This window comes from Podarcis raffonei, chromosome 4, assembly GCF_027172205.1.
Source record: "Podarcis raffonei isolate rPodRaf1 chromosome 4, rPodRaf1.pri, whole genome shotgun sequence".
Lineage (NCBI taxonomy): Eukaryota > Metazoa > Chordata > Lepidosauria > Squamata > Lacertidae > Podarcis > Podarcis raffonei.
The window spans coordinates 66,725,922-66,752,039 of record NC_070605.1 but is presented as its reverse complement, the minus strand read 5'-3'; the positions used below and the strand labels follow the sequence as shown (position 1 = coordinate 66,752,039).

The window sequence follows — 26,118 nt, the reverse complement described above, 5'->3', positions numbered from 1 at the left end:
GGTTGCTGCAATATTGAACTGGAAGATTTCACTACAAAAATTTGCCCCACTAATAAATAATCTGTGTGAGAGTTTATCTGACCTGTGTACTGAGCAGCATTTTTATTCTGCTTGAATAAGGCCTGTTTCCTGTTTACCTCTGTAGAAACAAATGAAAGACTGTGGCAAAATAATCATATTTCTCTTCTAGGCACATAAATGCTTGCATGCTGTATTCATGACACACAGCACTTAAAAAATGTCAATAATTGAAAATAATGGTTGAGTTAAAATGAACCAAATGAAGTTAAATGTTTCGGGGATTGGTCGGCGATAGCTACTTTCCCTTACGTCTCTTCTGATGCAGATGTCTCAATGTTTCCCTGTTTCCCAATAGATTTAATCCTCCTTTCCTGTGTCATATTTAGTTGCAGTCTCTCCCAGCATACCAGCTCATCTGCATTCACTCAGCTTTCATGATAAGCTCTAGCATTCACCATACTCAGCAGAAAATGACCTCACTTGCCCAATTGGCCACTTTAGTGGATCACTCTTTTATCCAGCTTTTTTTTAAAGCCATTAATCATGTTGGGGGGGCTGCAAAAGCATATACAAATAATAATAATTTCTATTGTAGTTTGCTTTCCTCCTTTTTATACTTTCATTTTTTAAAAAAGTAAATCTCAATTGTGGAAACATATATTGCAGTCTCTCCACTCTCCACCCTGTTCTCTTTTAACTTTCCTATTTTGCTTTTGAGTGACATTTTATTTTTTTGTTGGTGTTTCAGAAAGCAAAATACCCTTAAAGGTGCTTCCACAGCAGCCATCCTCTCCTGCTTTGTGCATTTTGCCAGAACAAAGGTGGCAACCCTCCTTGGGACAGCCTTCATGCATAACATGTGCTCAACCACTAAATTGTATACAGGGCCTCTCCACTCCCATCATTCAGCCTGGACACTGAGGTTCAGCTCTGAGGGCCTTCTGGCAGTTCCCTTACTGTGAGAAGTGAAGTTTCTGGAAACCAGGTAGAGGGCCTTCTCGGTTGTGGTGCCTGCCCTGTGGAACACCCTCCTGTCAGACATAAACATATATACAACTTTCCAATGACATCTGAAGGCAGCCTGTATCGGAAAGCTTCTAATGTCTCATGTTTTGTCGTATTCTTTTATATTCTGTGGGAAGCTGCCCAGAGTGGCTGGGGCAACCCAGTCAGATGGGTAGGGTATTATCTATCTATCTATCTATCTATCTATGGACTTATTCACATTTGAACATGATTTAACTGTTAACCCACCTTTTCCCCATTCAAATAGACGTAGTACGCACACACACTTATTTAAATTTGTATACAAAGAGCAACTTTTGTATAGGATAGGTATTTTTAATGTGGTTTGCATGTGCAGTTTTCTGGTTTTGTGCAAATCTGTGGGATCAAAAGAAATATAACACCTTTAGGAGCTCCTAGAAATAGTCAAGAGTACTGTTAGAAAACAACACGCTTTCCAAATTGCTTCACAATATCTGGAGTAGACATGTTTCTGTGGCTTACATGTGCAGTAGCTGACAATCCTGGGAGAGGGTTGGGTTGGTTGTTTTTTTAAGTAAAGGCTAACACATGAGTGAACATATTCAGAGAAATGGACCTTCCACTCAACAGCTGGATTGATATTTCGAATGGTCGGAGGGGTTTTTAGGAAAGAACAGGGTCAGAATCAACAACACTTCTGAGCCAGGACAAGAAAGACATTGAGCATACACCCACACCACTAGCCTTCTTCAATTGGGGTTTGGGAAGTCTTGGAAAAGATGAAGTTGGTCAGCTTATGTTGGCGAATCCTCAAAGCCAAGCCAATGTGGGTTGCATTCATCATAGATGATGACCCTTCTATATGGCACTGTGGTCATATTATACAAAATGTATAGTACCAACTGTGTAAGGTCAACTCAATGATTGATGATAAATTTCCATTTCTCTATAGACCTCCAGGGAGAGGCTGAAATAACTACCCCCCCGCCCCTGCTTTTAAAAAATCAATTTAAGTCATTTTATGGCTCCGTTCAACAATAAAGCAGCAAATAAGAATGCAGAAATGGTGGTGACTGTACTAGGTTAGTTGGTTCAGTTTATAACAGTGATCAAATGCGCATAGGCGTTGTTAAGGTGGGAAAATGCTGCTATGAATGTTAAGCATGGTATTTGGCACGTTACCAATTTCTCCTGACAGACAGCTATTTGAATTATTTCAGATAAGGGTAGTTTGTCTGTCTGATGCTGATGTATCTCTTAACAATGATCCTTAGACAATAAGTCCTTGATTTGCAAATCCTCTTGCCGTCACAAAATGTGTCAACCAAAATTGGTTGTCATGGAAATAGTCATGATGTTATAGATGTGAAAAGGAACTTAACCAAGCTAAGATAATGCACACATGCCTTTCTTCCGTCATTTCTTGGCTAAAATACTCTGGAAATAAATGAAAAGTCTAAATGTTGTCCTTGTGAAGCATATCTACTTTCTTTTTGTAGACCATCAAAAGTCTACAACAGCCTTTGCCAATGTGGTGCCCTTCAGATGTTGTTGAATTACAACTCCCATAGACCTCTGTCAGCATGGGGCTTTTTTTCAGCCGGAACTCGCCAGTTCCAACACCATTGTCATTCTAAGAGAACAAAGGAGGTGTTTGTGATGACTTGTGGCACCTCTTTTTCTAGAAAAAATAGCCCTGGGGCTAATGAAGATTGTAGTCTAAAAATTCTGGTGGGCACTACATTAGGAAATGCTGTTGCAGACACTGTTAACCACTTCATAGTCCAACCTTAGCCCTTTGGATCTGAGTGACTACTGTCGGATTCTGCTAATATAACATCAAGGTTTGTGATGATGGTGATACCCTTGCTCTGTCCTATGAACCCTGAAAAGCCTATTTGACCAGAATCTTCAGCGTGCAAAAGAAAAGCGCTTGTATACTTTCTTGAGAACTGTTGTCCTTCCTCAGTTTCTGGGTTGGATTAATCAACAGGATAAATATATTATAAAGCCCTTGCGGTATGTCAGAATACCACTGTGAGGAAATGGTGCCTATCTTGAACTTCTTCCAAGTTCTCCATAGATTTGGAACAAGTTTCTTCATCATATGATGGAGGGGAATGGAAAAGTGCTGTGCCTTGCATAAGATGAGAAGTTTGAACTGCTCATCATTGCTTCTTGTCACGCAATCATTAAAGGGCCTTTCCTTTTCCCTTTATTGCACTTCATACGCAACAGCCACCCCTCCTCTCAGCAGCCACCTCCTGGAAGCTGCCCTTTAGGAGGACACAGAAGCTGCTGGAGTAGCTCAGTTGGTAGAGCATGAGACTCTTAATCTCAGTCATGAGTTCAAGCCCCATGTTGATTCCTGCATTGCAGGGGGTTGCACTAGATGTCCCTCATGATTCCTTCCTACTCTATGATTTTCTTACGTTCTATGATTCTATGCTCTAAGGAGCATTGGGGAGCAGAAACTTCCAACAGCCACAGAGAAGTGTTTCACTGTTTCCACTTGCAGCAGTGGCAAAAATAGCTTTTGAAGAGGGAGGGAAAGACTACTGGCACTGCCGTGCCAAACACCTAGGAGAAGGCCTTCACAAACTTTCACCCCCAAATCACACACACACCTAGATCAAATTTCAAGTGGAGAGTTCACAAAGTTGGACTTCTGGGTCCTGCTTTAGTATTGCACTAAAAACTGCATTCAGTTGTGAGCTACTCTCTTAGTGTAAAAAAAAGAAGGTGGTAAAGGACCCCTGGACAGTTAAATCCAGTTAAAGTCAACTATGGGGTGCGACGCTCATCTCGCTTTTTAGGCCAAGGGAGCCAGTGTTTGTAGGTGCATTGATCCTGAAGGCAATCTGTTCTGAAAGGCTTGGAGCATCACAGTTCTAAAAAACAAAATAGTATCTTTTGATATGACTTGGTACAAAGGCAGTTTCCGATTCCTGGTGTGTGTATTCTAATCACTCTGCAGCACCAACACTCACTTTAACAAAACAGAAAACAGGAGGGGGGGAAACAAGTGGCTTTTCATTGTGCAGAAAAATAGCAGAAAGGACTTAGCAATTTCAAACTGTTGGGAAGGACTTTGCCATGTGACTTCTATTAAAGCAGTCAAATATGTGTCAAGTGGTGAATAACCCCCCAGAATGCTTTGAAGATGTACTTCAATGTGATTTTTTTCCCCTGGCTTTTTTTTTTCTTGATGGGGGAGGGCTTTTTGAAGGAAGTTGTGAAACATGACCACAGAACACCACTCTCAAGAGACTGCTTCAGTTACTCCTCCTGGTGCACAGAGAAAAGAAAAGGCTGCTAAAAGGAAGGAAAAAAACCCCCATTATTTGCATTTGGAATACCAGCAGCAGGATGGCAAAAACAAGCATCTTTTTGACACGGACAAACTATTTACAGTGGTAGCTAAAGAGGGCAGGGCCATCACAAGAGAAAGGGGGTGGATTAGTGCTGGATCAAAAATTTATAGTGATCCAGGGGTTTTCCGGTCCCCCTTGCTTGGAAGGGAAATCTTTTAATCCAGAATATTGGCTGCTTCCTGGGTTCATACTGCACACCCCTTGTATCTGCTCTGCTGCACAAATGTTAAAGTTCTGCAGTGTCTCATTTTTTAAATGTTGACCTGACAATCCTTCCTTGTGGTTGGCAGAAGGGATAAATCACTGGCAAAAGCCACTGCTCAGTAGAATTTAAGAAGTGGCATGTTGGGTCAGACCAGTGGGCAGTGGCTCCCTTTCCACAAACCCTGGCTTATCCAGACACCCCAGGGAGTCAAAGGGAGAACATGGCGGATATTTCAATTCCCAGCATTAACAGTGATAAGGATGAGTAAGGTGGTAGTAGAAATGTTCTGTTACACAAACTACCTTCTTGCATCTGCAGTCCCTCTAGTCAAGAAAGCACAGAGTTCTTAAATGATACAAATCATGCTTGGCACCTGAAGGAGCATCTCCATCCCTGTTATTCAGCCCAGTTCCCTCACTGCGAGAAGTGAGGTTACAGGGAACCCGGCAAAGGGCCTTCTCAGTAGTGGTGCCCACCCTGTGGAATGTCTTCCCATCAGATGTCAATGAGATAAGTAACTATATAACCTTTGGAAGACATCTGAAGGCAGTCTTGTATAGGGAAGTTTTTAATGTTTAGTGTTTTTTTACGTTTTTGTACATGCTGGACGCCACCCAGATGGGCAGGGTACAAATAATAAAATTATTATTATTGGATTATGCCACTCTAGGATCACCCCATTGAATTGTAGGATCACTCACAATCTTTTAAACCCAAAGCTAGCCTTCTATTTGAGAACCCGCACAGACATGTGCAATTGTTGTGCTTTTATCTGAGATCTAGCATTGAATTTTCATTAAATCATTAAGTAGCCATTTGCTGACTCAGTCCTTCTGTAAGGAAATGTAGAATGACTTAATGAAGAGTTGAGGCTGGCCTTTATCTCTGCCTGCTCTGGCCTTATGGACAGCTCCATGGGGAATAACAGACTTGTAGGAACATCTGAAAGGGGACAGCAGCAAGTCTTACTGAAAACTGGCACAGTTTTTTATGCTCCTCTTTTGGATAACTGCCTATAACCAACAGCTGCCCCTGCCGTCTGTCAGCAGGAGCCTGCCAGTTTGCTGTGAACATAGGCTAACATTTCACACCTGCCAGAACTATTGGTAAAACTTTGACCCGAGTTCTTGGGGTTTCAGCTTCAAAGGGATACAAGTAAGAAGAATCATTATGCAAGAGCGACATGTAGAGATAGCGGTGCACAGGTTAGAAATGAATGTTAATGTTAGCAATGAGATCTGATGTGATCTACAGCCCTGTAGCCTTTACACATGTGCCTTTACAATACAGGTAATCATTCAAAAAGAACTAGCAATAGTTATGCTGGCAGATTTACTATGTGCACTAGAGGTCAAAGAGCAAAAGGTCACTTTGCAAATATCCTTTTCAGGTGTCTCCAAATGCCTATCAGAATGCACATAAATGTACAGGAACACTCTGAAGAAAGTTGTTTTTACGACCTGCCTGGCTCGTAGCACAAATTAAAGGTTGGAAATAAATTCCTTACCAGAACTGTCAAGGCAGCTACCAAATTTAGAGCTCCCCATGCCTCGGAAGACAGAAATAAAGGTGGTGTCGGTAGTCTCAGCTCAGTGTTGAGCCCAGGTGAAGTGCTATTCTGAAACGCCTGGTTAATACACATTTTTAATAACGGTTACACACCTTTCTCTAATTAGGCCACATCTTCCTAGGTATCTGATTTCACAGGCCGTGATCCTCTAGCCATGCAGGCAATGTAGGCCAGGGTTGGCTAACCTGTGACCTGCAAGCCCCACAAAGTTGTTTCTGCCCCCCATTTAATTTTTATTTTAAAAAGAACTAATGTTCACATAGTTGCCCAACTGTGATGCCCAAAGTTGTTGTTGTTTTTTGGTCCCTCTAAAAATGTCATTTAAATAAAAAAGATAAACTCTGTGATGCCTTTTAAAAAAATATGGTTCCTCCAGCCCCTTCCCCAACATTTGCCTATTTGTTTTTGTTTTTTGTTTTGAAGTTTCTACTGACCACTCCTATGGGTCTTCTGCTGTGGTTCTATAATGTCAAAAGGCTTTGTGATCCCCTGACCCCATGTTCCCAAAATTCCTTGTCCTTTAAAAAAAATTAAAATGAACAATTTGGTCACACCCACTTTGGCCATGCCCACTTTAACATATGGGCCCAAGAGGTTTGACCATGAGTCAATGCTGCCTTTGGCCCCAAAACAGTTAGCTACCCCTGGCGTAGGCATTCACTCCTCTCCCTGGTTGATGTGTACAATAGCATTGGTGGATTGCTCCCTGGCGAATCCAAGCTGCACCGTTTGTTCTGGAATTGTTCCATGCCAAATTACTCCTTTCTTTGGAGGCTTCCCCAAATAATTCCTAAATGGCAGCCTTGGAACTATGAGAGTAGCCCACCTCATCGATCTGGGAGCTCCTGCTGGCGCATTAGACAGCACTGACCTCCCCATTGCCTGTCCCCACACGCAGTCCCTCCTGGGAAGCAACAGTGAGGCTGGTACCAGAGGCCAGTATGTCCTGCCTTCACTCCTTGCTGGTCACTGTATTAATCTGAAATGTGTCTTAACAGCTAGCTAGATGGTTAACCCTGTCACTTACAGCACAAATCCATGCCTGCTACTCAGAGTTTGCTCCCAGGGATACATGTACAGTGGTACCTCGAGTTAAGAACTTAATTCGTTCCGGAGGTCCGTTCTTAAGCTGAGGTACCACTTTAGCTAATGGGGCCTCCCACTGCCACCACGCCACCGCCGCACGATTCTGTTCTCATCCAGAAGCAAAGTTCTCAACCCGAGGTACTATTTCTGGGTTAGCAGAGTCTGTAACCTGAAGTGTCTGTAACCTGAAGCGTCTGTAACCCGAGGTACCACTGTACAGCAAAACTTGGGTCTCCAGCGGTTTTTGGACTACAACTTCCATCATCCCTAGCTAGCAAGACCAGTGGTCAGGGACTGATGTGAATTGTAATCCAAAAACAGCTGGAGATCTAAGTTTGGGAAACAACGCATAGTATAGGATTGTAGGCTCAACTTTATCAGGCCTTCTTTATCCATAGTCTAATATTGCTACAATTGCAATGGTTAATGATGAAAGAATGGATAAAGGAGGAAGCAGAATAAGAGTTATGTGGCGTATTTCCTGCAGAAGACTCGTGACAGTTGTTCTCCCAACCAAATGAGAGCCACGGACGATTTCGGACTTCTTTTCTCTTTGCTTTAGTTTAGGGTGTTGTTTTTTTAAAGGTTTGTCCATGAATTGTGTATTAGCATAACATTTGTGACACTCAGAGGTTACACAGCTCATTAAAGTTTGTCCACATATGAGGTGCAGTGGTTTCATAGGGGCTGAGCTGTCAATGATGTTTCTTTCAGCAGACAATAAATACTGGTTGCTGCTAAAAATAATCAATCTGTTTCAATTTTTTATTATGTAGAGGTCAGCAAATAGTGCACACATCTGCAAACAGTCCTTTGGAAAAAATAACATTGGCCTTTTGATGTTTGCACATGACAGCCTTGTATGCAGCTGACTATCTCTTACATAAACATTTCAGGAGAATCCGTGCATTTGAGATGTGCTGGGGCCTGAGGTTGAGATGTTCATTGTAAGTAGCCTTTAAGAAACTGGTGTACAGATCTCAAACTGGCTGATTTTGACCCGTTCAGACCTAGCCAAAGCATCTTCAATAAATAAATTGTGGAATTGGGGGAGGTGTTATTTGATTTAAACTACAAATTGAAAAAAAGATCACAGGATTTTAAAAAAAGAAATCCTTTCACATCTTAAAAATATTTGAGGGAATTATGATTTGATCTTGCAACACTCCCAGGCAATAAAAAGGAACTCAGACCCTTCATTAAATTATCTGTTGTGAATTATTCTATCGTAACTAATCAAAAGAGTGGTTCCAGTCAGAAATATTCTCCCTCTTCTAATTTGATTCTGGGTTTAACAATGCAAAGCAATTTCCTCCAGTACGAAACTAATCTCCACTGTACACCTCTCAGTTGTGCTTTAATGATTTGAATTTAAATTGCCACCACATGGTTAGGACTATCCACAGCTGTTAGAATATTCAGATGTGCTTCCCATGTTGTATGGAAAGCACCTTCACCAGTGCTGTGAGTGCTCAGACCTCAGCAGTGCTGGGGTACTTAATTCCCACACCATGCAGCCAAAAATGGGATCATCCTAAAAGCTTTAGAGAGATAGGAATTCCACCCCAAAAAATGATGAAATTGATCCAGTATAATAATAATAATTTATGATTTATACCCCGCTCATCTGGCTGGGTTTCCCCAGCCACTCTGGGCGGCTCCAACAGAATATTAAAAACACAATAAAACATGTTTTTCTGGGCATATACAAAGAACTGAACTTGCATGACCTCCTGCTCCGGAATCTTGGATCTCTTTGAAATAAAGCCATTTGCTGAATCCATGGGTTCAGTGCCTGGCACCCAGAAGCTCATGACAAAGGGGAGTCTGGCACCCACAAACTCATAACATTTCACTTCATTGCAGCCTAAGGAAAGCTGTTTATTTGCAGAACACAGTGAGAAGAAACTGAAAGAAACAGGGGGATGAGGAGGTCTAAGGGTGAAGTCTTGCTCCTGTCCATCATAATATTGCACAGATTACTACAGGGTGTTGAGAGGGGTTATTTTTAACTATTAAGTGAGAAACAGCAGCCATTTTCTAGGCCAGAAGTGTTTTCCTTTGGTGACCCCGCCATGTTGAAAAGCATGTGTGTTTGTGTGGCGTTTCCTGTCCTTTCCAGAAAATCCCTGTGCTGCATGAAAAGGGGTCTAGAACTTTTAAAAATAAATAAAACCACTTAACCCACTAAAATATATATTTTTTTAAATGAATATTAAGGGGAGCCATGCCCATTGTTAAGCAAGGTAGCTAAAGTAATGGTGTCATGTCCTCCATTGTGACACGTCCCCCTGCTAAGTGACTTGGCTGGGGACTTTGGGAATAGCAACTATTTGAGAGGATAGTTCAGGCAAGAGGCGGTAGCTTGTGAGTATGTTTTCCAGCACAATGAAGAAACTTTCTTCCTCTGAGGTGTAAGTAGGATTTCTAATTCTCAGGGCGACCTTAGATGCTTTGAGGGAAATGGCTTGCCTTGTCCCTTGTGGGCATCATCACAAGAAGGGCACTTCCCAGTTTTGGAGGGTCTTTTGACAAGATGTCCTACTCCGTGGGTCCAAATCGTTGCTGCACCCTTGATGCTTTTGTTTTTGCTATTTTTTGTGGTTTTGTTTGTGTGGTTTTTTTCATTTTTGTGACTGTGGCTTTTTTCCGTTTTATGATTGATTGATTGATTGATTGATTGTGTGACTGCGGAAATGGATAAAAGCCCCCCATCCAAACAATGACTATCATCATTGCAGGTAGGAAAGAAAAAATAATTTTTATTTTTATCATCTACAATACTGTCTTATTTATTTTATAGTACAGAACATTGATTATTGTTTTCATTTTATGGATCAATGGTCTTGTTAGATAGTAAAATTCATGTTAAATTGCTGTTTTAGGGGTTGTTTTTAAAAGTCTAGAACAGATTAATCCGTTTTGCATTATTTTCTATGGGAAAGTGTGCCCTGGTTTTGGAACGCTTTGGTTTTGGAATGGACTTCCGGAATGGATTAACTCTGAGAACCAAGGTACCACTGTACTGTTTATCTCTGATTCCACCACTGCTACAAGCAAGCAAACAAACAAATAAATTTCAGGGGGACAGTTTTGGGCCTGGTTTCAAATCAAACATCTTAAAATCACCAATTCTGAGGTGAGAGAAACAGCTGGGAAATTACCCTTGTCCGTTTACTTCAGCCCTACAGGCACATAGAAAGCAATCAATACCCTTTCAGAGCAAGGTTCAGTTCTCATTGTAAGTGCAGGTCATATCCGCACCATACATTTAAAGCACATCACTGGCTCCCCCCAAGAATCCTGGGAACTGTAGTTTGTTAAGAGTGCTGGGAATTGTAGATCGGGGGTAAACTACAGCTCCCAGGATTTAGGGGTGTGTGAAAGCCAGGTGCTTTAAGTGGGTGTTCTTGGTGTTTGCTGTGGTTGGGACCCAAAGGACTGCTTTAGACATGCCCAAGAATTTATTAACAACAGTGTGGGCGAAGTCCCATATTCTTTGGTAATTCAAATAGCTTCTCTATCCCTATGTTTTCTTTCATCCTTTCTTTCCAAATCCTCACAGGGTTTCTTGTATTTCTTCCTATCTTACAATAGAATGACGTTAAGTCTGAAAGTCTATCCTTGACACAGCAGGGGCGCCCAGTTTAGTCTTTGTGTGTGTGTGTTCGTGTGTGTCAGGAACAGTACATTAAGTGATTTATTTATTTAGTAAATTTCTCCCCTTCCTTTCTTCATCACCAATCCCAGGGCAAGTTACAAATGATAAACACCTAAAACAATTCAGGTAAATAACAACAACTAATGAAAATATAAGAAATAAAATAATAGTCTGTATAACCTCTAAAATTTAATTTATACTGCAAACAGCTTTAGATTTTAAGTAGTACATAGGTACCATACTTCTTTGGAACCCATCTGTTGTGTCACCTCCCTTCCTGCTTCTTTTTATGTATAATTCCCAGAAGTGGCTACAATTACCCTCCTACAGATAGTAATAGACTCCGAGTCAGGGATTAAATCCACCAGACCCATAACATAAATGCAGTTCTAAATTTTGGAGAAAACAAACTTCTAAGATATCCTGCCTGCTATTACTTACCCTAATACTTGGAACTCCAGCTGACAGTGTCTCGGCCTCAGCTGGCAAAGCATCAAGGTTAAGCAGACATGTGAGGAAACTCCCATTTAAATATATATTTTAAACAACTGAGACTAATAAGGGCACAGTAAGGCAGAACTGCACAGTTAGGTCACGTGCAGTTTTAAAAGGAATTAGATAAATGTATGGATAACTGTGGATAACTATAAAACATTATGACTAAATGAAAAAGCTAGTTTTATTTTTTTAAAAAAGATATTTATTAAGATTTTCAATTTTTATACAAACAAAAAACAAACAAAAAAATTTAAAAACACATATAGTTCACAATACTTAATTTTTAATGACATATTTCCCTGACCTCCTCATACCTCCCCTTCTTGTAGTCCAATTCAAATTATTTGTTCAGCAAATCCTTATCTCAAAGCATTACAGCTTATAAAAACACCTTATTTTCTATCTTAGGTTATTATAACCTTAAATTTTTACTTATAAAAAATACCATTACAGCTAAAAACCACTTAATTTCAATCCAACATCATTCAACATTCCTTAATTTTACAATATTTCTGTAAATAGTCCTTAATTTTTTTCCAATCTTCTTCTGCCGACTCTTCTCCCTGGTCACGGATTCTGCCAGTCATTTCTGCCAATCCCATACAGAAAAAGCTAGTTTTAGATGTGGCATGCCACTGGCAACTGGTTGCCAAGGCAACGTAGGGAACCTACAGCCCTCTAGGTGTTGAACTACAACTCCCATCAGTCCCAGCCAGCACTGCCAATGGCCAGGGGTGATGGGAGTTGTAGTCCAGCAATATCTGGAGAGCCATAGGTCCCACTCTCCTGTGCTAGCGGGAAGCACTATTGGCTTAATGCTCTGTTGTCGGCTTTCCAGAAGCATCTACCGTGACCCACTATGGGTAACAGGATGCTGGACTAAAATAATAGTTGGGAGGACCCAAGGGTCATCTAGTCTGACCCCCTGCAATGTAGGAATCACAGCTAAAGAATGCCTGACAGATGGCCACCCAACCTCCAAAGTAGGAGAGTCCATCGCCTTTCTTCTAACTTGAAGCCATTGGTTTTGGTTCTGGAACAGCAGAAAACAAGCTTGCTCTAACCTCCATGTGACAGCCCTTCAGATATTTGAAGATGGCTATCACATCACTGCACAGTCTACTCTTCTCCCAGCTAAACAGGCATGTGACGCCCCCAACGTAAGGCTTGGTTGTCAGACCCAATGGGCTCTGTTCTGAGTAGGGCTCTGTTGTGTTCTTATGAGATGGAATGCAACAGAACAATAAAACAAAATGACCTCTTTTTGAGATAAATAAAGGAAGCAAAAGAACTCTGGGAGGAAGAGATAGTTTCAGACAGTGAAAGAGGAAGACCAGAGAGAAAATGTTACTATAATAACAATAAAAAATATATTATTTAAAGGTTTTAAAATGAACCATTTTTGTCATACAAGAAGAAAAGGATGAAACTTAGCACGTGGGGGAAATACAGAACTTGGGCAAATTTATCAGTATGGTGGAGAAAACAAACAAATGGAACCAAAGCAGAGGAACTTAAGAAGGGAAGGGAATCTTCTCCAGCAAAGATTAAATGACAGGACCCCAACTTTCAGTATTAGTTTCCGATTTAGGACTATGTGTGTGCCTGCCTTAGAAATGCCTTTTTAATGACATTGCAATTAATTTAAATGTTAAGCACCTTATGAAATTGAAATCAAGCCCTGTGATGATGGCACCAGGTGCTTCTCCTCCCCCCACCCCCCGCCTCTTTTGCCTGCAGGGAAAAAAACCCAGGCTAGATCTGCAGAAGTCACAGGTAGGTCATTAATCAAAAACACAGCAGGAATCCTAACGTAGTTCCTGCAGCAGGAAACTGTTAGTACAGAATGCGAGGCCATTATTTCTCTCCATATCCAGTCAACCTGAAGAGTATATAAAAAGGGGCTCTTTAAATCAGTACCTAATGTTAATGCCCATATTTCCATGATCTCATATGTTAAACTGCATTTTGTTATTCCTTTCTCTTGCAATGACTGGATTATGTACACTATCACTCCTCTATGTATATATATTTTTCCAATCAAAACCAGCAGGTACACTCGGCTGTGTATTGCTCTAGGAAAACAAAACACCAAATTTTAAATCTGCACTAACCAAGATGAAAAGGGAACTCAGCGGGGTATAATATGAGGAGAGGATCACACTGTAAATCCTGTTGAATTCAAAGGGGGAAGATTTACAGCCAAGAAGATCCTATTCTCAATTTAAGCCTGCCGGGAGAGATAGGATTGCTCCCAAATCTCTCGGCACTGGTGGAGCACAATGTTGCACCTGTGCAAAAAAATCCCCCATGCTGGAAGAAGTGTACTGTCAGCTTAATGTTTATACCATCCCCAACGCCACAACCATAACAGGATTCCAATTAACTCTTGAGCCAGCTATGGATCTCACAAGAAGTATATAAGCTCCTGCTAGGGAACACAAAACAGAATCTCAAGTGTGGGGGACTTTGGGGTCTCCAAATGTTGCTGAACTAGAACTGCAATCAGAACATCTGACACATCAGTAGCCCTGCCCAGCAGCGCGGGAAGGATGTGGGTGGACTGACAGATTGGGTTTGATCCCTGTGTGTCAGCTCCAGGTATGTGCAGTTGGGGTCCTGGATCGGGTCTAATGCTGTCTTGTGATACCAGCTTAGGATCCAGAGGATCCCAGGCCAGCTCAGCCCTGCCACCCTCAGAATGCCCTGTTTGCGGTTTTTTGCTGGGCTCCCCTAGCTCAAGTGGTCTTCTGCCTTCCTGCACATTTGATAGGAAGAAGGGGGAGGTCTGTACCAGTGATGGCAACCAGCAGGAAGCTAGGTCAGCCAGAAGACAGGTGAACAGAGGGACACCTCTGCTCAATTCACACACACACACCCCGCAGCCCAATGTGAGAGGGTTTTGGATTGCAGACTAATATTGAAAATACTAATATGTAATTATATGAAATGTATCACAGGAATTAATTTTATGGATTATAACACCACAGTTAGAAAGAGTAAAAAGATACTGCAGGATCAGTTTTAGAAGACTGTCTCAAAAGATGCACGGCATGTACATTATTTTATCAAATTAATACATCTTGTCACATTCCAGAAGGATAGGAGAGGTAATAATAATACAAGAGATTATAGTGAAAGCTGGAATACTTTCATAGCATACTGAAATAATTGGTTCAATCAATTTATTGCTGGTTTAATTTAATCAGTTTTTGAAGCATCAGTAACTTTGGAACATAAGATGATTATGTTATGTATTATTTTTTGTCTAGTATTTTGACTAACTAAACAAAATTATCCCATACATATTTTTATATGCATGACCTAATATGACTGATACAGCTCTGAAATATAATGAGCAGATAATGAGAACTTTATTTTGAATTTAAAATCCACGTATTTCTCTTTCCTAGATTGGGTTTGTTTTTTAATGGTTTAACCCGTGAACCTCTCTGAGAAGGGGCTCTGTGGCTGTCCTGAAGGTGAACCAGACAACATTGTGTACAGCAGGAGCAGCCAGTGTGGTGTCTTCCAGATGTTGTGGACTACAAATCTCATCATCTCTGATTGTCTGGCTGGGGCTGATGGCCATCCATCACATCTGGAACGCATCATATGGGTTTCCTCTGGGGTATAGTCATGCTCAGCTGAGAAGCATTTAGGCCTCATCTGCACTATGCATTTATAGCAGTATCATACTTCATTCAACAGTCATGGCTTCCCCTAAAGAATGCTGGGAAGTGTCATTTGTTAAGAGTGCTGAGAGCTGCTAGGATACTCGTATTCCTCACACAGAGCTACAATTCTCAGAGTGGTTCAACAATCAGTGCCTTTTACCAGGGAACTCTGGACTCTCTCAGTATGTGATGATAAATTTGTCAACATTGTAGTATGCATGTATCTTAACATGCACATTTTTTATGCATTTCCCCCCTTCTGCAATGTATTTCTGCAGTCCTTCCCCCCCAAAAAAAATGTTTAGGGGTACTCTCATTTTCCTACTCATGTTGAAATACTGCCCCTCAATGAGGCCAAACTTAGGGGTATGCTTACACCTGTGTACCCCCAGAAAAAAGCACTGTTTTTCTGTATGTCATTTTTACTAATATATGCATTTGTATGCTCTCTTTCCTGTAATACACATATTTTTGTAAATAGACTTTAGCTGGAGAACTGCATTGAAAAATTCTGCAAAGTGTGAATTTCCAAGGATACTACATTTCAGGTTTCATATTTCATAATGTGCAAATTACATAGGCTTGCATCAATATTCAAATCAAACTGAATTTCTCATCTACCTCCCATTGCAAGCTATCACCTTAGTTAGAATCATTTACCAGAAATTCTATCAACTCTTCAGAAATGGAACTCTTATTGCTCTTCCTTGCTCCCTGTCTCTTCTACCTCCTTGAAGACTGATCCTATCTGAATGAGATTTCACTCTTGAAATATCTCCCATTGCTTCAAGGCATGCACACAAGCTTTCCAGCTGCTGATTTTTAGAGATGCTTCTTCGTTTTCATGGATAATAATGTCTTTGCCCTTTCATTGTTTTAAGGACAATGTTGACCCTGGAGGAAATAGGATGAGCAAGGTTTGAAGTTTAATTTTCTCCCTAAATGGCCCATCAGTAACATACGCTTCTTGGAAATATCCTGCTATTATACATTGCAAAAAAGGAGCTGACTGAAGTACAAGGACATGTGGTGTTTGGAGTGTGAGATCAGGTCTAGTTACAGATGATCATTCCTGAAGAGCAATGGGAACACCTTCCTCTTAATGTTACCATGGCACCAGTCAGCTCTCCAACCACCATAATATATTCATGCAGTGGGAGGGGATAGAAACTTTGCTGCAGGAGGAGGGATGTCTGCTAATTTCTATCTTGGTGCCAAATTTCAGCCCCTTTTCTTAGTCCCATATAAGTAATTGGAACAGTGACATTTACTACAGTGGCTCTCCGTTGGTCTAGTCAATTTAACACTTTTTTAAAAAAGGAAAAATAATCTTGAATATCAGAATAATGCTTTTAAGACAGAGGAAGCATTATACTATGGGATTGCATTGCAGGGTTGGTGTTTTGTTTTGTTTTTGTAAGGGCTACCTGTGTGTGGTTTTAAGTATATTTTTATGTATGAAAAAATATTTTAAAATAACATTTCAGGCAAGTTCCAAAGCTACTCCAGGTGGCAGCAAGGAAGAGTGACTCTTTTTATGCACACTAGGAAAATCTGCTAGGGCTGACCTGAATTACTTTATATTAAGTTTTGGGTGAACATATCAGATGACACAGCGATTCTTCAAACAGCTCTTCTTTATTCAGATGCCAGAACAGAACTGAACTGAAGGGCTCAGTCAGCCTGCTTATATAGAGCTCCAGAACAATGTAACTGTTGCAACTTTCTAAAACTATCCAATCACTGAACGTCACTTTCGATCCTTCATTTGCATAACTATCTACAGTATCCCCCTGCTGGCCCAGGGTGAGAACTTCAGTACATAACACTTTACACCCACCACTGCTGCAAAAAAGGGTCTCCTGTCAGTGAGATTACAAGGACTGTAAAGGTAAAGCACCCCTGACAGTTAAGTCCAGTTGCGAACAACTCTGGGTTTGTGGCGCTCATCTCACTTTACTGGCCGAGGGAGCCGATGTTTGTCTGTAGACAGTTTATTTTCTGGGTCATGTGGCCAGCATGACTAAGCTGCTTCTGGCGAAACCAGAGCAGTGCATGGAAATGCCACTGGAGTGGTACCTATTTATCTACTTGCACTTTGAAGTGCTTTCGAACTGCTAAGTTGGTACCGAACAATGGGAGCTCACCCTGTCATGGGGATTCAAACCACCGGCCTCCTGATTGGCAAGCCCAAGAGGCTCAGGGATTAGGGGTAATTAATGCTTGCTGTGAGACAGCCATGCTCCTCTTTCCCCCCCAAAATGAGACAGAATTGGACTTACAGGAATTGTGGCTTCTCATGATAAAGTGCACACAGAATTGAACTTAAGGGACACTGCTGCACCTGAACTTCTATTCAAGGCTCATAAAAGCAACAGTTGTTACATAGGCGCCCGACACCAGTGGCTCCTTGTGCAAACAGCTACTCTGGTGTAGACTGAAAGCCTCCCTGCTCACATTAATGAAGGTGCACCTCTTCAGACTCCACCTGCCCCTTCAGTCAGAATGTAAGAAGGTAGCAATTTCCATCCTATATTGGTCATAATCAGCGCTGTTTCCATTCCGCTGCAGTTCAGCTTCCACCAAAAACTAGCTGATTTGTATTGCTGTTTGTTATGGTCAAATATAATTAATGATGTGATTTATTTCACACCATTCATTTCAATTCAAAGGGAATGTAAAAATGGGCACGGGTTAATTATTAACTCTACCTCAGGTTACAGACGCGTCAGGTTACAGACTCTGCTAACCCATAAATAGTACCTCAGGTTAAGAAATCGCACGGTGGTGGTGCAGTGGCAGCGGGAGGCCCCATTAGCTAAAGTGGTGTCCCAGGCTAAGAACAGTTTCAGGTTAAGAACAGACCTCCGGAACGAATTAAGTTCTTAACCCGAGGTACTGCTGTACATTGTTTGTAGTCTAAAACAAAACAACAACAACAACAGGTTGTATTTGCTTGCCTGATTTCATTCCTGACCACATGCAAACTGCAGCAATTTCCGCTCCTGTATCTGCCATTCACACCCATCAGTTAGGAGAATGGGGAGGTTTGGTTGCATGGGAGATCTCTGTGTGCATCAGAGCACCTGCAGAGCTTTGAACTGGGAACATTGATTTTAATGAAACAGACTTCCCAATGACTCCACTGGGGATCACACCTGTTCCCGTTACCTAATAATCTGTGATTTGCCCAATTAGGTGATAGCTTCCCCACATTTTCCTGAAATTGGATAATAAATAAGAAGCTGTGAAAACAACTGCTCCCTTTTCCTCTTAAGTGTGTTCTGATTCTTAATGCTCACTATCTAAGCTTTAGATAATAGTGGAAGGGGAGTAAGTAATACAAGAAACAGGGGGCTAAAAATAATTTTGAAAAGCACTTCAAACGGATTAAGATCAAATCGGCCCTAGTTTTTAATCATTCTTATCACTATTATCACCATTATTAATATATATATTTAAATTTATTGCTCTTCACTCTAAAGTCCAAGGAAAGGTTACAAGAATTCAAAATACAACATTAAAAACAGTTTAAAGCTACTTTTTGTAGCCAGCCTATTAACACATAAACTTGAATGGATTTCTTCTAGTGTAAAGTAACAAAACAGAATTAGGAAACTAATCCCACTGGTCAGTGGTGAGATACCGACAAACTATGTTTCCTTTTCTATTGAACTACTGTATAGCCTTGTATTGTTTTTTCAATTACATTTTCACTCTGATTTCTGTTGTGAAGCTATTAAAAGCTATTATAATCTGGCATGGCAAGTCGAGGAAGAAAGAGCCGCACACCCATCTCTCAGCCATTAATTCTGTGTACTCTTTAATTAGTATGCACAGTGAATGCTATCCCGGAAGACTTCCAACTGAGTAATGTCATTTTTGCATTAACCTCATTTGCAGCCAACGTCGTCCTATTACTGCTGCTGCTCCTGATAATAATCGCTTGCTTATCCTTTCCATGTCTCCCAGAGAGGGTGAACAGTGGCAGCCAGAAGGAGGAGACCCATTCACCTGCCAGCTTTTCTCCCAAGCAAGAGAGCAGTGTCTGAATGTCCAGGATTTGGATAAACACTAGGTGAGATGTTGGGAGGTACTCATACACCTGTTTTTCAGTACAGTGGTTCCTCGGGTTACATACGCTTCAGGTTACACACTCCGCTAACCCAGAAATAGTGCTTCAGGTTAAGAACTTTGCTTCAGGAGAAGAACAGAAATCGGGCTTCAGTGGCGCGGCGGCAGCAGGAGGCCCCATTAGCTAAAGTGGTGCTTCAGGTTAAGAACAGTTTCAGGTTAAGAACGGACCTCCGGAATGAATTAAGTACTTAACCCAAGGTACCACTGTAATGATAAAAGTGAAAGCAAAACTCCATAGACTTTAGGGTCCTTCACAAGTCTGCACACCCATCAACATACAGAGAAGCAGAGGAATGCATGCTTCCCCATCCATTTTGGTACATTCAGTGTTGGTGTGAAAGGGACCTGCCCATGTTCTGCAGTGGCGTGCGGTGAAAATTCTGGTACGGGAACAATTAGGAGCAGAGGCGCTACTTTAATACTCTGATTTACCAGGAACATTTAGGGTCCACTGCATGCCAGTGGTTCTACTATAAGGCTTTTCCATATGAGCAGGAACTTTGGGTTCAAGAATGACTGCAACTTCTGCCTTTGTGCATGCATGTTGTAAACACATGTTCACAACTGCATAATTATTTTATTTCATGAAATTCATACACCGTTTAAAGAAACCCTCAGAGTGGTTTATAAAACGATAAAATGGAGCAAAATTGACAGCCATACTTTAAACCATACAAAAGTTAACATGCTAAAACAGATTAAAATCACCTCAGCATCTGGGTAGGCTTGTCCAAACAAGAGTGTTTTTAGCAGGTTCCAGGTGCCAGGATCTCAAGAGCCAGTGAGTTCCAAAGTTGCAGGGGCTGCCACACTAAATGGTTGAGTTCTTACAAATGTGGCACCTGTAGTGCCAATTTGAGTGGGGACATGTGGGAAACATCCTTAAGATGAAGGGAAGGTTTGCTTATTTACTTAATTTATGAATCATTTCCTATAAGATATCTCAGGGTGAATTAGCATTTTTTTAAAAATCTAGAAAAACCATTTCAAGTCTAATGTGGACAGAGAGTGGGATAAAATGTATACCGTACTTAAAGGGCTTGTTAGAAAAGGAAGATCTTCAACTGGTGCTGAAAAGACAACAGTGATGGTGCCTGTCTGATAGGACCGAGAGGCTGTTCCAGAGGGTAGGTGCCACCACACAAAAAGCCCGGTTCTGACATTGTGTGGAATGGACCTCCTGATAGGATAGAATTTGCAGGTTGCCCTCTTGGGCTGGGTAAGTAAGGGATGAGAAGATCAGCTGGGTATACAAGGGATGAGACCGTGTTTTAGGTATCCCGGGTGCCAGCTATATTGTGCTTTGTACACCAGTACTTGCACCTAGAACTGAGCCTGGTGGGGTGGGTGGAGAACACCCCCCACACAACATGTTGGATATCAGAGACTGCTTGTGCTTGGCCAAATGCCTAGTATCAGCTTGCAGATGTAAAGGCCAGGCTATGGCAAAGCCAACTGTTGATGTATGGCTATCCTGTGCAAGCGTTTTGTGATTTCAAACAAAAGCAAAAAAACATAATTCATAGCTGAGCTTTAATGTGTTTATAATTCTGTGATGTGTTGAATGCACAGTGGTACGAAATGGGGAACATTGGTTTGCATTATTAATGCAAAGCAAGGAATTCCCTCCCCCCCCCCCCAGCCAAGATTTAGAAAACTGCACTGGTTTTGTTTATTATTCAATTAATATTTTAGTACTCCAAATAGCATGTCAGACAACCTCCTGTATTTACCGCTTGTGTGTATAAGATTTGGCAATTTGCTTCTTTCCCTTTTTATAATCAAGGAAATAAGATATGCCATTAAAATTATGTATTGCTGGAAAGTGTATTTGCAAGTAGCAATGAGTCACTCTCGTGAGTGCTGCATTTGCATTTTGTTACTTACATGCTTTGCAGTCTCACTCGATGAAACGCCTTGACTCTGCCTCCTAACACCGCAGCTTATTTGTGCTGGCATATTTTGGAGGGAATCTACTGCTGTGTCACAGCAATGCTGCTGTTGCTATGGTGACAGAGATGCTTGTCTCTGCTTCATCACCTATGTCTCCCCACACCCTGCCCCTTTTACATCACTTACTCACCCTGCCAGGGCTCACAAAAGGCAAGCAATTTCACTGGGGGTTCCTGTTCTGTTTTTCAGCAACATGACATTATACTACATTCATGTCACTTTCTTTCATATGGGTTTATTCATTTTAAAGGCTGCATTGTTACATTGTGAATCTTTATTGTGTGTGAAAAATGTTAGTTTTAAAAACCAGGCTTCATAGGGTTGTTATACGGCTAGAATTTTCCAGATATATCAGGAATACTGCAGCCGCAAGCAGTGTCCAGGCAGAAATTGGCTCAAGTATCCAGGAAAATCTGGACGTGTGGCAGCCCGTGTCATTTTTGCCAGTTTCCCTCAGAAACAGCTCAAAAACGTCCAATTTCTTTGCAATTCTATTGCCCTGTATTGCCTACAGTGCAATCTTCTGCAAGCTTGCTTAGAATTCTGACCCTGTGATTTCAATAGTAAGGCACAGGTAAATGTGCCTAGGGTTGCAGACTACTTGTTTCACCTGATATATTAAATTACAATCTATTTTCCCATAAGACAAGTCTCTAGTTTGTAGAGTTCTACAAACATCAGGAGCAGCTTTAGACATTAACAATGCTTAGCAGTGCATCCCTGTGCATGTCTACTTAGAAGTAAGCCCCGTTTAATTCAATGGAACTTACTTCCAGGGAACTGAGCCCAGGACTGCAACCTTGACAATCCAGAATGACTGGTGCTTCCTGGTCTTTGCTCCTATTTGTCACTCCTGCAGCCGAACTCATGTATCACCTCCCGGGGCGAGATCTATATGCTCCAGATGAAGATATATGAGTTCTGTTACAGACATTACAAATAAGCAAAGGAGGACATGAAAGCTAAGCCACTTGCGCTTCCTGTCTCCTACCACCTGCAAGCTCGAAAATTTCTCAGCTACCACTTGAATTTGCCTTCTGGGGGAATTATGAGGAGGCCATTATATTCAAGTTAAGACTAGACTGTACCATAAAGAATACATCTCCACCTTAAAATTTCATCTTATTCCGAAGTTTTTAAAAAATTGTTCCAGTAATTATTTTCAAAATTAACAACTGATTCTTAAAAAAACAAAAACATAAGCTGTAGATGTTGCTTCAAGGATATAGATTTTTAACACTGTAAATGAATCCAGTCCTTGAGCTGCCTTGACAGTACATATGTTCTCACATGCATTTTTAACAGCCGCTTTGTGCTGGAACCTTGAGAAACAACATTATTACTATTATTATTACTATTATTACTATTATTATTATTAGCTCTTCACCATAACGTACCAGAGTAGGTTACAGCAATGCAAAATATGCACTACTAAAATCAGTTAAACATTTTACAATAAAAATAATAGGCTTCTAAAACTATAGAACTGAAGCACAATTCAAAGTCTTGGTGCTGTCCTTTCAAGCCCTAAATGGCATCAGCCAAGTATATCTGAAGGAGCGTCTCCACCCCCATCACCTGGCCAGGACACTGAGGTTCTCCTCCAAGGATCTTCCGCTGGTTCCTTCACTGCAAGAAGTAAAGTTATAGGGAACCAGGAAGAGGGCCTTCTCGGTAGTGGTGCCCTCCCTCTCTTCAGATGTCAAGGAGATAAAGAATTACATAACTTTTAGGAGACATCTGAAGGCAGCCCTGTATTGGGAGGTTTTTAATGCTTGGTGTTTTAAGATATCCTGTAAGCCGCCCAGAGTGGCTGGGGAAACCCATCCAGATGGGCGGGGTACAAATATTAGTATCAGTATCAGGTGTCAAAAGCCAGGTAAAGAGGTGTGCCTTCAACATATGATGAAAGCTGTACTGTGTAGCTGCCAGACATACCTCTGTCAGGAGGGAATTCTGCAGCTTAGGGGCTGCCACAGAAAAGGCCCTCTCCTGGGCTGCCACTCCCCCAAACTTCCATAGTTCACTCTGTACGCTACTGTTCTACCACCTGTTGCCACTGTCCTGCCATATTCTTAAGGGAGTCCCTTGTGCATCTCCTTATAGCATTACACACCTTCCTGTCAACCATGCATCACAGCACATCCAAGGGAACAGCCAAACAGTTGCTTTATTAAACAGGTGGTGGTCATCAGGACTAGATCTGAGGCCAGCTTACACAGAACCGAACTCGTAGAGGATTGAAACACATACACTCTAAAGCCTACCTACTGAGTCATTGAGCAATAGTTGTAGTCAATCTCTTTACATGCCATATACCAGGCTTCCTCAACCTCGGCCCTCCAGATGTTTTGAGACTACAATTCCCATCATCCCTGACCACTGGTCCTGCTAGCTAGGGATCATGGGAGTTGTAGGCCAAAAACATCTGGAGGTCCAAGGTTGAGGAAGCCTGCCATATACCATGTATAGGGAGATCTACCTGGCTTCATAATTTGCTTGTGTTTTACAATACAGTCAAAATAAGAACTAATTCCAGTAGGCTTTTAAAAAACCAAACTGATGATGGCTTTGATCTGATTGATTGATTTAGCTTATTTATGTGCTGTTTTTCCATGGTGAGCTGTGCCAAAAGCAGCTTACAATACACATCCACTTCTTATCAAATACAAAAAGTGGAGGTTGGGGGAGAAAGCAGTTTACAAAATGTATCGATACATTCAAATAAGACCAGAAAAATCCAACCATTGTAGCAAATATAGAATAAATTCAACATGACAAAATTAATAATCTAGGCTTAAATATATAAGTAAAGCAAGAAGGAAGTGATCAGATAATGAAGTTCCATCTGTTGGTGCACTCCAGTGAGCCTCAGCACCCTGGCTTGTATACAGTTCAGAGTGGGAGGGGTCTTCTTCCCAGGCTAGATGATGTTCACCTGGCTCCCTCATCTCTTCCAAAGGAGGCTAACAGCTGCAGAAAGTAAACGCCAGGATGGCAATGATGATGAGTCTTCTTGCCAGCCTCCTGGAAATTCCAACTGCCGGTACAGGTCTTACCACACTCCAAAGACCCTTGACAGCCTAGTTTAAATACTGTTCAGAGAGGGAATGCTGATGCCACTTTTGATGGTGATACTTCTATTATTATTAGTAGTAGTAGTAGTAGTAGTAGTAGAAGTACTTGTATTACTGTTGTAATATACAATTACTGACTCACACTTGCATACATGATAGGGTTAACCTGAGCTCAGGTTGCCAGTGGGGGTGGAGCTTAGGCTTTTTTTCCTCCCTCCCACCCCCACCCCCACTTTATGCTTCCTGGAACAAGCAAGGAGCCATACAGCCAGTGGCTCCCAGCTGCAAGAAAAGCCAAGTGAACTGAATCTCTCAAAAATGGAAATTTTACAGCCTGCATCCTTGCTAATCCAAAGATTGCAAGATCCTTTTTGTAAGGAAACAAATGTCTTTTTATTTGAAACTTTCTTCTTCTTTGTTTTACTGCCAGTGGATGGAGACTTGGTTGCTGTAACTTCTGGAAACTGTGAGTAAAATATTCACTTATTTGGAAAGTGAAGTATCCCAGCCTAAGTATTTTCTTGAGGAATGTTTGTTTAAAGATGAATGAGGGTAGATATAAATTGAACCAAGTTTTAGTATGCTTGGAGTAATCACCATTGTGCTAACCCTGCTATGAGAGAGTAATAAGTTATCTTCCAAACCTCTCTTTCGAACAACTGCTACATTTATTTGTTACTTACTACAAAAATGTTTCAATGCATCTTTTTATATATGTTTTCGTACACTGATTATTTTAATAATTCTAAATAGTTTATTTTCACAGTATATTGGGCTCTGTTAACTGCTTTGAATATGTAGTGCAGAAGAGTGGGAGGAGCACATACAGAATACATAAAATTACAGTGCTAAACCATGCATATCTATTCGGATATACAGTAATTACCATACCAGTGGAAGGTGTTTTGGATTCTAAGTGTGTTTTGGATTGCTTCCTTGTGGCCTTTAAATGTATGTACTTTTCTACAAGTGGCTTGCATCGTGTTAGAAAATACTGTACAATGAGCCCCAAGTACATGAGTCAATGGTCAACATAAATAAATGGATAAGATTACATTTATATGTCCCCAGATACTTTCTTCCACATTATATTCACACACACACACACAATCTTAGGCTTGTGTTTTCAGATATTATTATTATTATTATTTATACCCCGCCCTCCCCAGCCAAGGCCGGGCTCAATATACTAAACACACACACACACACACACACACACAGAGAGAGAGAGATAGCATCCATAAAATGAAGGAATATGTGGTTAACTGGAGTTCCGAATCATTAAACGTCTTTACCTTGGAAGTAATAGCTGGAACTAACCTTATTTCCAGAATCATTGATTAGACTCATGTAAATGAGGCAAAAAGAAGAGACGAGCACAGTTATTTTTGTCTAATTTGCTTTTTTAAAATGTCCTCTGCTTCTGTTTGACTGACATAAGTTACTGAGGAGTAACATGTTCCACAATGATATTCTCCAAGAGGTCACAGAACGTAATGTTTTTTCCAGCCTTCTGTCTGCCTTTTGTTTAAGAAGATAGGAACTTGGCTGTCTATTTTTCTCCTGACTACTTTCAGGAAATCTACCTATGATGAGTGAATGGGATTCAGTTGAGGGGGAGAAATTCATTTTTAACAACATAATGAAATCTAGATAAACTAATAATAAAACTCACAGCCAAGAACAATGTGCCTTTAACCCACATTTTAGTTCAATTAGATTTGGGGCCCCTATTGCCCCCCTTTCATGAATAAGCACTTTTATTATTCAAAACAAGCTTCAAAGAGCATTACATCCTCTATAGGAACAAAAATTCAATTGGTGTTTAATTCAGTGGTAGGATGCAAATTTAAATTCCCATAAGGAGAGGAC

At 41.0% G+C, this 26,118-nt stretch overlaps 1 protein-coding gene across 1 annotated transcript in view; it reads left to right on the top strand.

The window, feature by feature from the left end:
- Window positions 1–26,118, top strand: part of RAI2 (retinoic acid induced 2) — a 100,294-nt gene that overhangs the window by 8,659 nt on the left and 65,517 nt on the right. Inside the window, exons 2-3 of the mRNA XM_053387124.1 lie at window positions 19,052–19,157; window positions 24,677–24,712. The gene's annotated coding sequence lies outside the window, so the exon portion shown is untranslated. The remainder of the gene's footprint in view (window positions 1–19,051; window positions 19,158–24,676; window positions 24,713–26,118) is intronic.